Here is a 13,347-nt window from a genome sequence, read left to right as displayed (position 1 = left end):
TAGTAAATAAATCTCTCCACATTTGCTTTTTACCGTTACATCCGTTCTTGCAGGCTATATCAACAGTGGTACACAGGATAGTAACATGGGTCACGTTAGTTGGTGAGGTAATGTGGAAAGCGATGTAACTTTGCACCGGATAACATTAGCAATTGCTCGGTGTTAACCGGCGAGCTAATGTGACTTTCTCTGTTTCTCCAGCTTTGCTAATGCTCACTTTGTTCTTATTCGACATCTGAACCTGTTTGGTCTGATGGGCTTCAGCACATAAACCTTTATTGTTGTTTTGTATCCTTACGTGGAGCCTGTGTTTTGCTGTGAGCTGGTTGTTTTATGGTGTTAGTGGACTGCATCTCGTTAGCTGCCGTGTTGTCGCTGTAGTCTGAGAGAGGCTCGGGAGTGCGCACAGGGCTGAATCCAACCCGGAGACCTCACATTAAAAGCAGAATAGTGGCTGATGCAAGCAACGGAGAAAACAGGCGTGTGCTTCATTTCTAAGTTTCTGAGTTTTGAGTCCACTGACAATAAGGCAATGAAAATGATTTATTAAAATCAAAAACTTGCTTATAGCCCCTTTAATTAGAGAGCTTAAGATATGCTGATATTTTCAAATTGGAGAGAAAGAGCATATCAGTTTCCCCTTGCTTCCAGTCTTTATGCTAAGTTAAGCTAATTGCCTCCCAGCTGTAGGCATTTTTGCCTTTATTGGACAGTCAACACTGAAAACACAGACAGCAAACAAGGGCCGTGAGCGAGGTATGGCATTCAACAAAGCTCACTGGTTGAAATCAAACCAGGGACATTGAGGTAATTTGGCATGAACTGTAAGCATTGGACTGCCGGAGCGCTCCATGACAGTGGTATCTTCCTTCTCATCTAAAAAAAAAAAAGTGTATTTCTATTCCTTTAAGCAGCAGGATTTAGCGCTGGCATTTACCTGAGCCCAGTGGTTCTTGAACACAATCATGCAGGTCTCTGGATCCACCCCTTTCAAATCCAGAGCCTGCCCATCTCGGTTTCCATTGGCAACCATGGAGGCCATCATGATGACCAGATCATACGTGGGTTAAACCATGTCATAGGCAGGAGAAGGAGGACATTCCTGATTGCTTACTGGGTGCAACCATAACCACAGGAGGAAGCATAATCGCAGAGGGCCTGAGGGGAAAAAAACACAAGCGGACATCATCACACACAGAGTCACAAAAAGTTGCTTCATAAAATAGTAGCCCGTACAATGATATGACTGGTGATTTGCAGTGCATTTCTCTCCCTCTCTCCCTCTGCATGGCTAGACAGCAGCTATGACAGGCATGCAGGAAAGAGAACAATAACAGGCTAAGTCAGATGACTCGGTAGAGGAGAGAAAGAGATGCATCTTGTTCGACTTTGGCTCAGAGAGTTTCCTGCCGCGCTTGGACTTTGGACTGAGCTGTCAAATTGCTTTTGGAATACCTCAGACGCCCAAAGTGGATTCCTGCAGGCCCCTCTGACATCACTCTCATTACAAAACCATTTTTTGACATCAGACGGCGAACGGCAACTGGATGTGAACAACTCTGGTTGATAGAAAGGGGAGTTAGGGGAAAACAAAACGTGATTGCTAGTTTTGTAGATAAATAAATTTGCCGTTTTTATTTCTGAATGACATATTTTACAACATATTTAGGCAAGTGAGGTCTGCATTGCTCACACTGCTTGTTTGTATGAAAACCATATATATATTTTCTTAGTTGAAAATAGCCTGAGGGAAGCTCTGCAGATCCTTTCCAACACTCACATTGGCACCATGGAAATTTGGAAGATGCTGACTTTTTCCCCAGAACTACATTCTTGTTTCCCTTGGGAAGGACATTACTGGAAGAAATGACTGCTGAACAAGAAAGAAGTTTTCTTTGAAAAGACTGGGAACAGCAAGAGTGTAATGCTTTTTCAAACAGGATAATGTGAGAAAAAACCCCCAGCAAGGATAAATCCAGTTGGCTGCTACAATGCACCATATTTCCAGGAACATGCCTGCACTTCAAGAGGAAGGATGTTAGGATGTGCCTCATCTCCCCATGTTTCCTCTGATCACAAACAGAGAAGGTTTGTGACAACTATCAAGAAAATATGAAACATGAAAAATCACAGGGATCTTACACATAATCTCTCCAAGAACATTTAACAAGACTACAGCCATGATAGCGGCTCTGTGAGGCTGCTCTTTGGCACAGCGGTGCTTTGAGCTAAATGCTAATCTTGGCATGCTAACATGCTCACAATGACATCCAGGTGTTTAGCAGGTAATGTTTACCACGTTCACGATCTTAACTTAGCATGTTAGTATTGTTAGCACGCTAACAGTTACTATTAGGATACGCTTGTCCAGTACCTGGTGATCCCCTGACTTTCCCTCTAGTGACATCATCAAAGTTATTCTAAGTCCTCCAGTGGGGAACTTGAATCATGGATGTCTGTACCATATTCACTGGGATTCAAGGGATCACCAAAGTCAGCAGGCCTCATCCTCAGAGGACCATGGATGCAAAAATGCATCTAAACCCATACAATAGATCTTTAATCCTGGACCAAACTGGTAGAACAACCGACTGGCCAACATCCCTAGAGCCGTGCCACTAGCGTGACATGACATGGTTTATGTTTGTCTCGGAGCACTAACACAACATCAGGACAGAGTTAAACACTCACACTACATAATACAGGATCACATGGACTCTGTCACCACAGGAGATCAACTGTAAAACACGCAGCAGCTGCATGCCACAATACCAAATTACAGCCTCCCGCTTCTACCTTAAAAGTGCCTCTCAACCAATCACAGCTCACTCTCTTCTTTTGAATCCACTTTCCCCAGTACCACAGAAACATCCACACCAACCACAGAGTTTAGGCATAACAGTCAAACTTTTACCATCTGCTTTCAGTTAGAAGAGGGTGGATTCTTGAGAAGGAATGTAAAAGCAGCGAGGAGAGTGTGTGTGTGTGTGCGCGTGTGCGTGTGTGTGTGTGTGTGTTAGGGAGGGGGGTTTCTTACCTTCGCTGAACCATCTTCAGTGACAGGTTGACAAGGACCTCATTCTTGTCCTTTTGTCAAAAAACAAAACAAAGAGAGAGATGAGAAGAAAGTGAGTGTCCGTGTGAGAAGCCAGGCGTGGTGGGAAGTGACTGGACATGAGTAAGCTGCTCTGAACGCCACATGGATGGAGATGGAGAGGAGGAGGTTACAGGGAGGGAGGGAGGGGAAAGCAGGAGGGGGAGGGAGCAGAAAGGAAAAACAGGGTGAGTGTAAGTCTACAGGAAAGGAGGAGGTACGAGAAAAATGACAGCAGCAGTGTTCAAATGCATAACAAGGACCAATCGCAGGTCAGCACTTGATATTTCTGTAGGAATTCAACATGAATATCAAAGCCGCATGCTCCTTCCACCATGGGAGAATAACACTATTGTCCCTTTCAATTAGTGCTTGAATTAGTGTAATTAGCATCGTTCTCAACTGTCAGAGGCCCATGACTCACCAGCAGTACAACTGCCCTCTCCAGCTCTTTCACAGAGCCATCGTGGGAATCACGTCAAGTGATGCAGCAGCCTCAAAACTCTCAAAATGTAGTTTTTAAAAATCATGTACAATATAACACACATTGACCACATCAAGTCTCTAATTCTGCTGCTGATGTTTTTTTAAAAATTGATGTCTAAATGTGGGTTTCTTGTAAAACAGACAGTCTTTCATAAAAGTGCGGTGTTGTGTAAATAGTGAGAGTTAGAGGGAGACAGATGGAGGGAGGTGTGTGCGTGTGTGGGTGAGTGAGTGTGCTGAGGAGGAGTCATCAAACACTAATTTTGTTTCTCATGCTGGTTTTGTGCCTTGCTTTGGACTCAAACATGCACAGCACAATATAGAAGCCATCATGGAGTTGCGCATCACATTCATTTGCAAATCACACTTGTTGACCCACATTTTATTGCATACAAACATGCAATTTTAAGTTCAGTGCCTGGGTTAGAGCACTTGGACTGGAGGAGGTCTACCAATGCAGATATATTGGTGTATGTTGGCTGATAAGTAATATCACTATAAAGACATTGCAGTACAGCAATGCCAAGAATATGTTTGAGGTAATTAAGAAACAGTGTCAATATTACATTCCTTGAGCACTGGAAAGTTGATTTTTCAACTGTCATGTTCATCTACTGCATGACACAATTCTTTACAAAATCTTTTTAAAGAATCCTTTTAAAATGTTTTTGTTACTGTTACATGTAAACAAACAAAAATAGTATCAGTCAATATAACAGATTTTTAAAACTAATATATCAAAATATTTGCCTCAAAAATGCATTACTGGTTGGGCTAAAGTCACTAGTAAGGCAAACCATGATAGAACTATTATCTCCTGCTGAGCCTTTTCTGACTTGGAAGCGCAGAAAACCAGAACAGGCTGAATAGGGTTCTTTATTTTAGAAAACAAAACATTTTGCCAGGTTAGCCCGATTTGCTGCGCTCACGTTTCTTATCGTCCATCAGCCTGCTTGCTGTATTTCACTCTGACCAGGTTCACTTTTTTAAAGCAGCTTTTCACCTGTTTATCAGCCTTCACTTTGCTTCAAGTAAATTTTCTGCTGCTCTTTTGTTCAAGTCTTTCTCATGGGTGGTACAGATGTCTTGAGAGTCAAAAACCTACAGTTTGTCATTTATTCAGCGGTAAAACAGATTGCAAGATTAGTCTGATGTAAGCAGTGATTAGCTCCTCTCAGACAACAATACACTAGCAACAACTTCTCTCAAAAATGCTCCGTTTGGTACAGTACATTTCTGTCTGAACTATGAGCCATCAAGACTTGGATTTAACACCACAACTGAGACTGAGCTTATAATACAACAATCCAATGAAATATGACACTTTCCGCACAACAAAGAACACCACTTGTGGAAGTATGTTTGAAGAACTACTATCTAATAAAAGGCCCATTAATGAAAGTCATAACCTACATCATGCTCTCATTTACAGTACCTGCTGTCATGTTGTCACACAGGGGGAGCCCACAGTAACCCAGAAGACACTGCTCTACTTGCCCAAAATAACCTGAAATACAGGAGGGCCAGAAATGGGACAAAAATACATAATGCCTTGATTTTGATTATTTACGCGCCTGTTAATATACACAAATACATTGATTATATTGATTGATGCCTTTATAATGTTTGATGCTTTTGTATGATTGTCTGATCTCTCCACTATTTTATTGTTGCTTTTATTATTGTTATTATTTATCACTGTAAAGCACTTTGTGACTTGCTCTGTGAAAGGTGCTATATTAAATAAATTTTACTTACTTACTTACTTACTACTTACAAACATGCCAAAATATAGGCTGTTAAAAATACATACTGTGTGTGTGTGTGTGTGTGTGTGTGAGAGAGAGAGAGAGAATCTGAGAGTTGGTTCTGAAATAGTTTAAGATCTGAATGTTTGAGATTGCAGTGTCGTGTATGTATTTGTCTGTTTACAGCCTCAAACTACCAGAATAGCCATCTCATTGCTACACAAGGCTCGCTGGATTCTTCTGATTTGATCATTTCCGGTTATGGCAATTTGACAATTACACATATTTGTTGCTTCCACTTCTCCACAGTCAGAGACATGTGCAACAGAGCAAACAAATCCAGCCAGGGATTTCCCCTCAGTGCAGAATGATGCAGTAACAATTCATTAATTTTGTATGTCGAGGACTATGGATTGGGGAAAGCAGCATCATTACAAATCAAATCAGGGGGACGAGAAACATGCCATTAGGGCAAATACATCACAACACGGTTTTTGCTGCTGTGTTATTTAACTGAATAAGCTTTGATGCATCGATCATATTCCTCTCTTCTCTTTCTCTCTTGACAAGTTTTTATCATTATTATCATCACCACCACCACGATTCTAATAATAACAACAATAGTACTTTGTTAAAATTATAATGATCACTGAGCCTTTCGCCCGATGTAAGCTGGGATTGGCTCCAGCCCCCCCGCAACCCTGTACGCAGGATAAGCGGTTGACAATGGATGGATGGATGATCACTGATGCATAATCCTGCCACCTGTTGAAACTGTTTTAGAGAGGTGTAGAGAGGTTGATTAAACTTTATGGTCATTCTGGAGGCTGTAGTTTGTGGTGTGGCTGAACTGTCTTGTGTTATACTGAGATGTGCTTCTAATATTTGGTCAACACTCACGTTTTCCTGTGGGTCTTGGGTGATTGACAGTGCTCTGACTGAAAAGTAGTGCCCATATTAAAATATAAATATTCTCAACTCAGTAAAATGAAATAGTAAAAACAAAAGCTGTAAAAAAAATCCAAATTGAATTCCCTTGTCTTGTCTTACCAGACAGACACAATGCCCCATTACTTTAAGCTTTGTCTGGTTTCTTTGCACTAGCTGTGTGCGGTTTCTAATGATGGGTCTGGCAGCATTTAGGAGCTGCTGCAGCTTAAGTCATCTCCCCCAGATTTCCACAAAAGTAGGGTTTGGCTGATCCTTCTGAACAAGGAATTGGATGATGGCCAGGAGTTGTTACGAACAGTCCATTTTTGCTGAAAAATGTCATGCCTTTCCGGCAGTGCCAACTGTATCGGTTTAAGTAATAATTTATTATCACTACGCAGATATAGCTAGGGATTTCTTATTCTCTTCAGTGTGAATGGTTGTACAAGTGGTGTTGCATAAAGAGGCTCTTCACTCCTAAGTAAACATGAGCCCAGCTATTGTGGTGCACTTCAATGTTTTGCCAAAGTAGCTTTGTAAGAATAAAAAACCAAAAAAATCAAGAGAGATAAAGCCCCAGGCTGAAAGGAGCAAACACAGTGGAAACATAAAAGAGAAATACTTGCCTCTAGGGGTTCTGTCATTTTTTTCTGATCTGGTTTCTGGCATTGTCAGCTTTCATACAGGCAGGCGTGGTCTGGACAAATAGCTTAGAGGCAAGACGCACCCTTTACTCAGAATCAATCTTCTTTCTTGCTAAACAGGAGCTTTTAACCTCAATCCCAGAGACTTGATTGAAAAAAAGTCAAAGCAGATATACTTTAAACTTTACAAAAACACATTTCATTGTTCTATATTTCTTTTCTAAACTTCCCTGCTCTCTAAGGTGTAGCATTTTGGGTGCTATACTACTACGATTGTTACCTCCAGCAGACAGACGAAAAGTCAGTCTTAAAGTCTGTCCCCTCTGCTGAAGGTGGCACTGGCAGAGTAGAAATATACAGTGGCCAGGTGGCAGCCATGGCAACCCAGTGAAAGACAGGCCCATTAAAGTGATAGCAGCTGCTGAAATATTTAGGGCTCCAGGTGAAGCCATTGAAGGGCCAGATAGTGCCTGGGCTGACGATTTATTGTCTTCACTATCCTCATCCAATGAACAACATGGCAGGAAGGAAAAAGCCATTCATTTTCTTATCTATGTCTCCATTATTCCCTTCAGCCAGTGGGGCAGTGACCACTGTGTTCAACCATTTCTCTTTAGGAGAGACTAATTTAAAACAGGAGAATAAAATACGGTAAAGTTAACCTAAAAAAAACCTTAAATCGGATTATTATTATTATTATTATTATGATTAAAAGTAGGAAAAGCTAATCCCTTAGTCCAGATTTTGAGATTTATGGTTGTCTTTGGACTTCAACGATAGTTAAAACACAAGTGTTTCGGACCTACTGTGAAAATAAGTGGACAGATGGAAAAATCTTTAAAAAGAAGGAATTTCTCTAAAATGTGGACAATTGTTGTGCATTTGTTTAATAAATGTCCGTTGAATTTCATCCTATCATACATAAATTATAATTTTCCATAAGAAGTATCCCTAATAGCCTGTCATAGGCTCCACAACCCTAAAAGGTGCTGAATAATACCATGTTATGAGATAAGACTGTGGTTATGCAAGCGGATCCATGCTTCATGTCTGTGGATTTTCACATGCATATGAAGGTTAGCAGGGTGGTGGCTGTTGTATTCAGCTTGAAACTGGTTTCAGGAACAGGCTGGTCCTACCATATTACTCTGTGATCACGAGAAGAGATTCATTAACATGTTACACACACAACACACACAAACACGGGTGCTTAGTTTAGCTGGGAGGGGGAAGAGGAGGAGCTAAAATAGATAGTCAATAGTCAATAAGCACAGCAGTACCAAACACTCGGGAGCGAAAATAGGCTTTCTAAAAACTTAGCTCTATAAATGAAGTAGATAAAGAGGCCAACAAGACAATACAAGAGAACCTTATGCCACATTGTTAAGATCAGAGACACGTTGCCAACTTCACATGCTGCAACTCTCTTGAAAGAGAATTCAGCCTACAGTGGAAAGATAAGACTACTCTAGATGGGGACAAAGGAGACAGTGTCCTGCTTGCTGCCACTGATATTTGCAAAAGTGTGATGTCATGCCTGTGTCTGCACGAGTCAGTGCATGTACATTATGGGAGTATACAGTACATGTGTGTTGATTTTTCCTCACCACCCATGGTGTAAGACCTCGGATAACCCTGTGATAGAACGCAGACTCCATGTTTTTTCAAACTTTTAGACAAGGCAAAAACATCCCAACATTTCACATTTGATTTATTTAACAGTGTAACAATTATATTTTCTGTAAGCTTTAAATCCGTATGTCATGGTCTTGTGTCAGGTATACAATTCTCGCGGATTAAAAAACTGAATTCCTTTCATTTTAACTGAATGTATTTGGGTTTTGTTTTGTCATATTTAGTCTAACAAGACAAAGAGGCTGTAGCCATGCTAAGGGCTCTGTGAGACTTCACTTAGAGCGATGCTTTGAGCTAAACGCTAATCCTAGCTTGGCAATATGCTCACAATGTCAGTGCTAGCATACTGATGTTTGCGAGGCACGCTGTTTTCTTACCAATAAATGAAGCTAAAAATATTAGAATCTGCGTAATACGTGTGTTCTCGCAGAATGACACTTCTGCTTGTGTGATTATAACCACGCCCAAATTCCCCAAGGTCACTAGAAATGTTTTTTTCTGACCCTCACAGACTAAATTACCACATTGTATGTACACAATGTGGGCTGGTGACATCATTCCTACTTTCAAGTTGGTATGAGGCTTCAGCTTAACCCCACACCACAATAGGCTTCTGTCAGTGATAAGAATGTGTTTTAGCGTGGGTATAGCCTATCTCTGCTACTTCCTCTGTAGCTCGTTTGCATCAGGGTTCACTTGCTGATAAAAAAAAAAAAGATCCATGTTTGCATGTGAAATGGAGGGAGGACGACAGAAGATACGGCATGTCTATGATGTTCAGAGATATTTATCCGAGAGCTGCAGCACTGCACTCATGTAATTAGCTTTTGAAACTTTTGATTATGGAGTCCTTTTAAAAAGCTATGATACACAGATAACTCAAAAACTGGAATTTGTTTTTAAAGGGAATACTGTGTCCCAAATGTCAAATATTTGCTTTGGTGTGGATAACTGTGAACCTGTTCTTTCTCTGATCTGTTTTCACCATTTAAGACTAACTTTACATTGCCATTTGAAACTGGTTTAATTAAGGAAATGAAAATGTTTACTGTAGCTTTCAAGCGGCTGCGCACTTCTCTACATAACGCTACATTCTGCATTTCTCTCTCATCAATTAAAATAAAAATGGCTCTTTGAAAAAGTATTTAACACTCACCTCTTACACATTAGCTCTGTAAACATAAGTTGTTCCTTCATTCCAGTTCATTCTTGGACAACAGAAGTGGTTCAACCTGATTAAACCGCAGAAAGTTTGTGGGGGGTGGGGGTGTGCTGGAACACAGGCTAGCCAACAAATGGGCCAATACCACAACGATTCCCAAATCTGAATATTTTACAATAAAATTCTCATATTTCGTTGAACATCTTTAGTGGATAATGTCATTAACAGAATAGACCACGGTGATGTCTGTATGTTTCATATGGAGTTAAAGTCAAGTACGTTGTTAGCCTACCTAACATAGGCTAAGAAGAGAACAGCTAGCCTGGCTCTCTCCTCGGGTCCTATGCCTACCAACAGCTCCAAAGCTTTCTCATTAACACAAATCTAATTTGTTTAATCCATACACAAACAGAAATGTAAAAATTGGCAACCTCACTGCGCCTGGCTTTTTGTACGCTAAAAAATTGTTTTAGACGTATCTCCCACAAACTGTCTTTTTTGCATTTCTGTTTGTGTATGGATTAGATAAATGAAAGCGACCCTGTTGGAAAGAAATCCAATTTCCAAAATCGTTGAGATATTTCTAGTCACCATTACCATAGAGCTGTCATGTCGTCTGTTACTTCCCAGGGTCAGCATGGGGACACAAGCTAGCTAATTCCAAACACGGGACAAAGCTGAGCTGGCTGTGTCTGTGGTGAGAAAGTGGAAAAACACACACACACACACACACACACACACACACACACACACACACACCTGCTTGTATGTTGACTACAGCAGCACTTATTTCCCAAACTTATACTGTATGTAAGATGGAGACTCACTTTAAAGTCCCCTCTAAAGACCTTCAGTTATCATACATTTACAGTTACTCATTTAGTTGACGCTTTAACCAAAGTGACTTACAATTGCTATGTATGTCATAGGTCGGACGCCTCTGGAGCAGCTAGGGGTTAAGTGTCTTGCTCAGGGACACATTGGTGGATGTGTCATAGTGGGGAACTGAACCCAGGTCTCTTGCACATCACCACACCAACTCATATGACTGATTAGCCACACATTCCTCAGAAACTGTTCCAAAGACTTATATTACAACTTTGCTTGCATTCTTGCTTTAGAGCAGTATTTACGTTCAACATATGTTTTGTGTGTTTTGCTTTTGTCTCTGGAGTGAATCTGATATGATAATCATATCAGACATCTCAGAGCATGCAACCAATGATGGACATACAGGTCAGATTGCACAAATCTAGGCTGAATAAGTGCAGCTTTGTTAAATACAACAAAATCACACTAAACTGCTTCCCTTCAATTCTGAAAACCTCATAATTTCACATCCTTTACAGTGACAAATACCTTTTAAGTGGTCATTCTGCTGAGAAACCCTGATTATATTTACAATACTTCCCCTGGTAGTGTGCTAGTGGGGCTTTTAAGAGCAACCACATGAAGAGTATTTTTAAAACCAGCTCAGACACCACAGTGGCCACATTTGATGATGACTTGCAGACGTTTGTGGAGGACAGTTATTCTCATAATGAAAGAACAAAGTTTGACCAAAAAAAGGAGATGGAGATGGTTCAGGTGTTTTCACGCGAGTATGTAACTTCAGTCACCTGATAACAAATGGCTGTGTATTGGAGTGGGTGGGGGATGTGAAAGTGACCATGACCAAAACCTCAAACGAATCACGCGATGACAACTAAATTGTCTCCATGACAACTGGGCAAACTTTTTTTTCCAAACTTTCCTGTATGAATTTTTTTTCAAACTTCGATTTGTAAAGGTCAGTAATGACCCTCATGTACAAAAAACTGAGGGCTGGTTCCACAGGGTCATTGTACGTTTGGCTGGTATGATGAGAAGGCATTCATGCAGAGTGCTCCAAATGAACTCTTTTACAATAGTATTATTATTTATAATAAGAATAATAAAGATATTTATAATAATAAATAAAATAAGCAATAATTGGATACTACCAGGTGTGTATCATTCAAGTGTGTTCAGATAAGTTCAGTTCAAGTGAAAATAGCCCCATATTGCATTGGTATAAAGTCTTATTAAGTCATTTTTCCAGGCAAAAAATGTCAAGAACTCTCTGGTTGCAACTTCTCAAATGTGAGGATTTGGTGCTTTTCTGTGTTTTATATGATTGTACGCTAAATAATCTTTGGGTTTTGGACTGTTTATCGGAAAAAATAAATCAGTTTGAACTTACAAACACACAAACAAACAGGGTGGAAAAAGACCTCCCTGCAGCTGAGTCACACACAGAGAGAGAGAGAGAGAGAGAGAGAGAGAGAGAGAGAGAGAGAGAGAGACCTGAACAACAACAAAGTTTTAGTCCTTCATGTTTGACATCTTTTCTCTCCCAAAAACTAACCTCAGGCGCTCAGTTTACATCAGGTGATTTAGACTGACATTGATTTAGCAGGTGGAAGAGAACACCTGTGAAGGAATGACACTCACGCAAGATGGCCAGCCATGAAACATTAATGATGTTTGCTGGTAACTCAACACCACCTGTATTCTGTCTCCCTCTCGCTTGTTCTGAGCTCATTGGGACAGGGGGCCTTTAAAGGTGAATCAGGACAGGTACAGGCTGCACGTCACAGTTCTCCTGCATGTGGCTGAAATATAACTTTGTCAAGAGCTCATAACATCAGCACGTGGATATAATATGCCAAGGAATGAGGCTGTGAGCACTGCGTGTTACTGCAAGATTATGAAACCAGATTGTGAACTATATGATTAGCGATAGGGTGGGTCTACTTTGTCTCTATGGTGAGGACACAACAGTACAGCACGATGGAAACACAGAAGAACAGCCATAACGCAGATTTCACTTCTTTATCTTTACAAGGACGCTAAACCAGAAGGAACTTTACTGGGAATCCCCAAGTAAACCCAGCAGAGACTTTTGGTCCCCCCCCTCACGAATAACTCTTGGGAGAGACCCAACCCGTCCACCCACCCGCACATGTCAATCACAGACTCCGCAACTGTCACGGAAAGCAAAACACATAACCACATGGTCCGACAGCACCAGAAATGTCACTGAAATGTACTTTAACAGGTAAATTAAAGGCACAGCTGTAAACAAGGCGTGTGTTTCGATCTTTCTTTCTGATTCTCCTACCGCTGAACGGATCCTCCGGGTTGGACGGGGAAAAGCGCACAGCAGTTTTGAGCGGCGTCGAACAGCAGGTTTTACCACAAACAAGCACTCAGTATGTCCCCTCAGGAGAAAATAACCAAGTTGCTCTTGGTCACAGCTCCACAATTTCCTTCTTTCATACCAGTCCGCATAAGCTACTTAACCTGGTCCGCAGCTCACACAAAGGTAAAGCCGCACTAATCCTCATTTGAACGCTCCTCCCACTCACCCACAACAGGCCCACGTCCACTGGTGGAGTGTTTTCATGTGTGTTTGACATTTTCTGTGCGTTGAAATGATAAGTGGATGCATGTATAAAAGCAAAATAAGTGCCCTAGATAGGCTACTGAGCTATAGTAGTTGTACTGGTATCAATAGTCTACAGATGGTAGGTTATAGGGTAATCCACGTAAATGTGGAGTCAACAGTCTGCCTTGGTCGCCAAAAACACCACTCCTATTGAATGGAATTTTATTTTATTTTCCAGG

The 13,347-nt window shown here is 41.0% G+C and overlaps 1 long non-coding RNA gene across 1 annotated transcript; it reads right to left on the bottom strand.

Annotated features, from left to right (window-relative positions):
* Window positions 1-917: 917 nt before the first annotated feature.
* Window positions 918-13,067, bottom strand: LOC119883563. Its single transcript, XR_005440684.1, has 3 exons — window positions 12,842-13,067; window positions 3,038-3,087; window positions 918-1,158 (listed from the first exon to the last, which is right to left on the bottom strand). It is a non-coding gene; the product is annotated as an uncharacterized LOC119883563 (long non-coding RNA).
* Between the last annotated feature and the right edge of the window lie 280 nt (window positions 13,068-13,347).

This window comes from Micropterus salmoides, unplaced genomic scaffold, assembly GCF_014851395.1.
Source record: "Micropterus salmoides isolate LMB-PRFRI ecotype aquatic unplaced genomic scaffold, ASM1485139v1 Ms_hic_scaffold_3, whole genome shotgun sequence".
Lineage (NCBI taxonomy): Eukaryota > Metazoa > Chordata > Actinopteri > Centrarchiformes > Centrarchidae > Micropterus > Micropterus salmoides.
The sequence above is the reverse complement of the archived record's forward strand: the minus strand, read 5'-3'. Positions and strand labels throughout refer to the sequence as shown.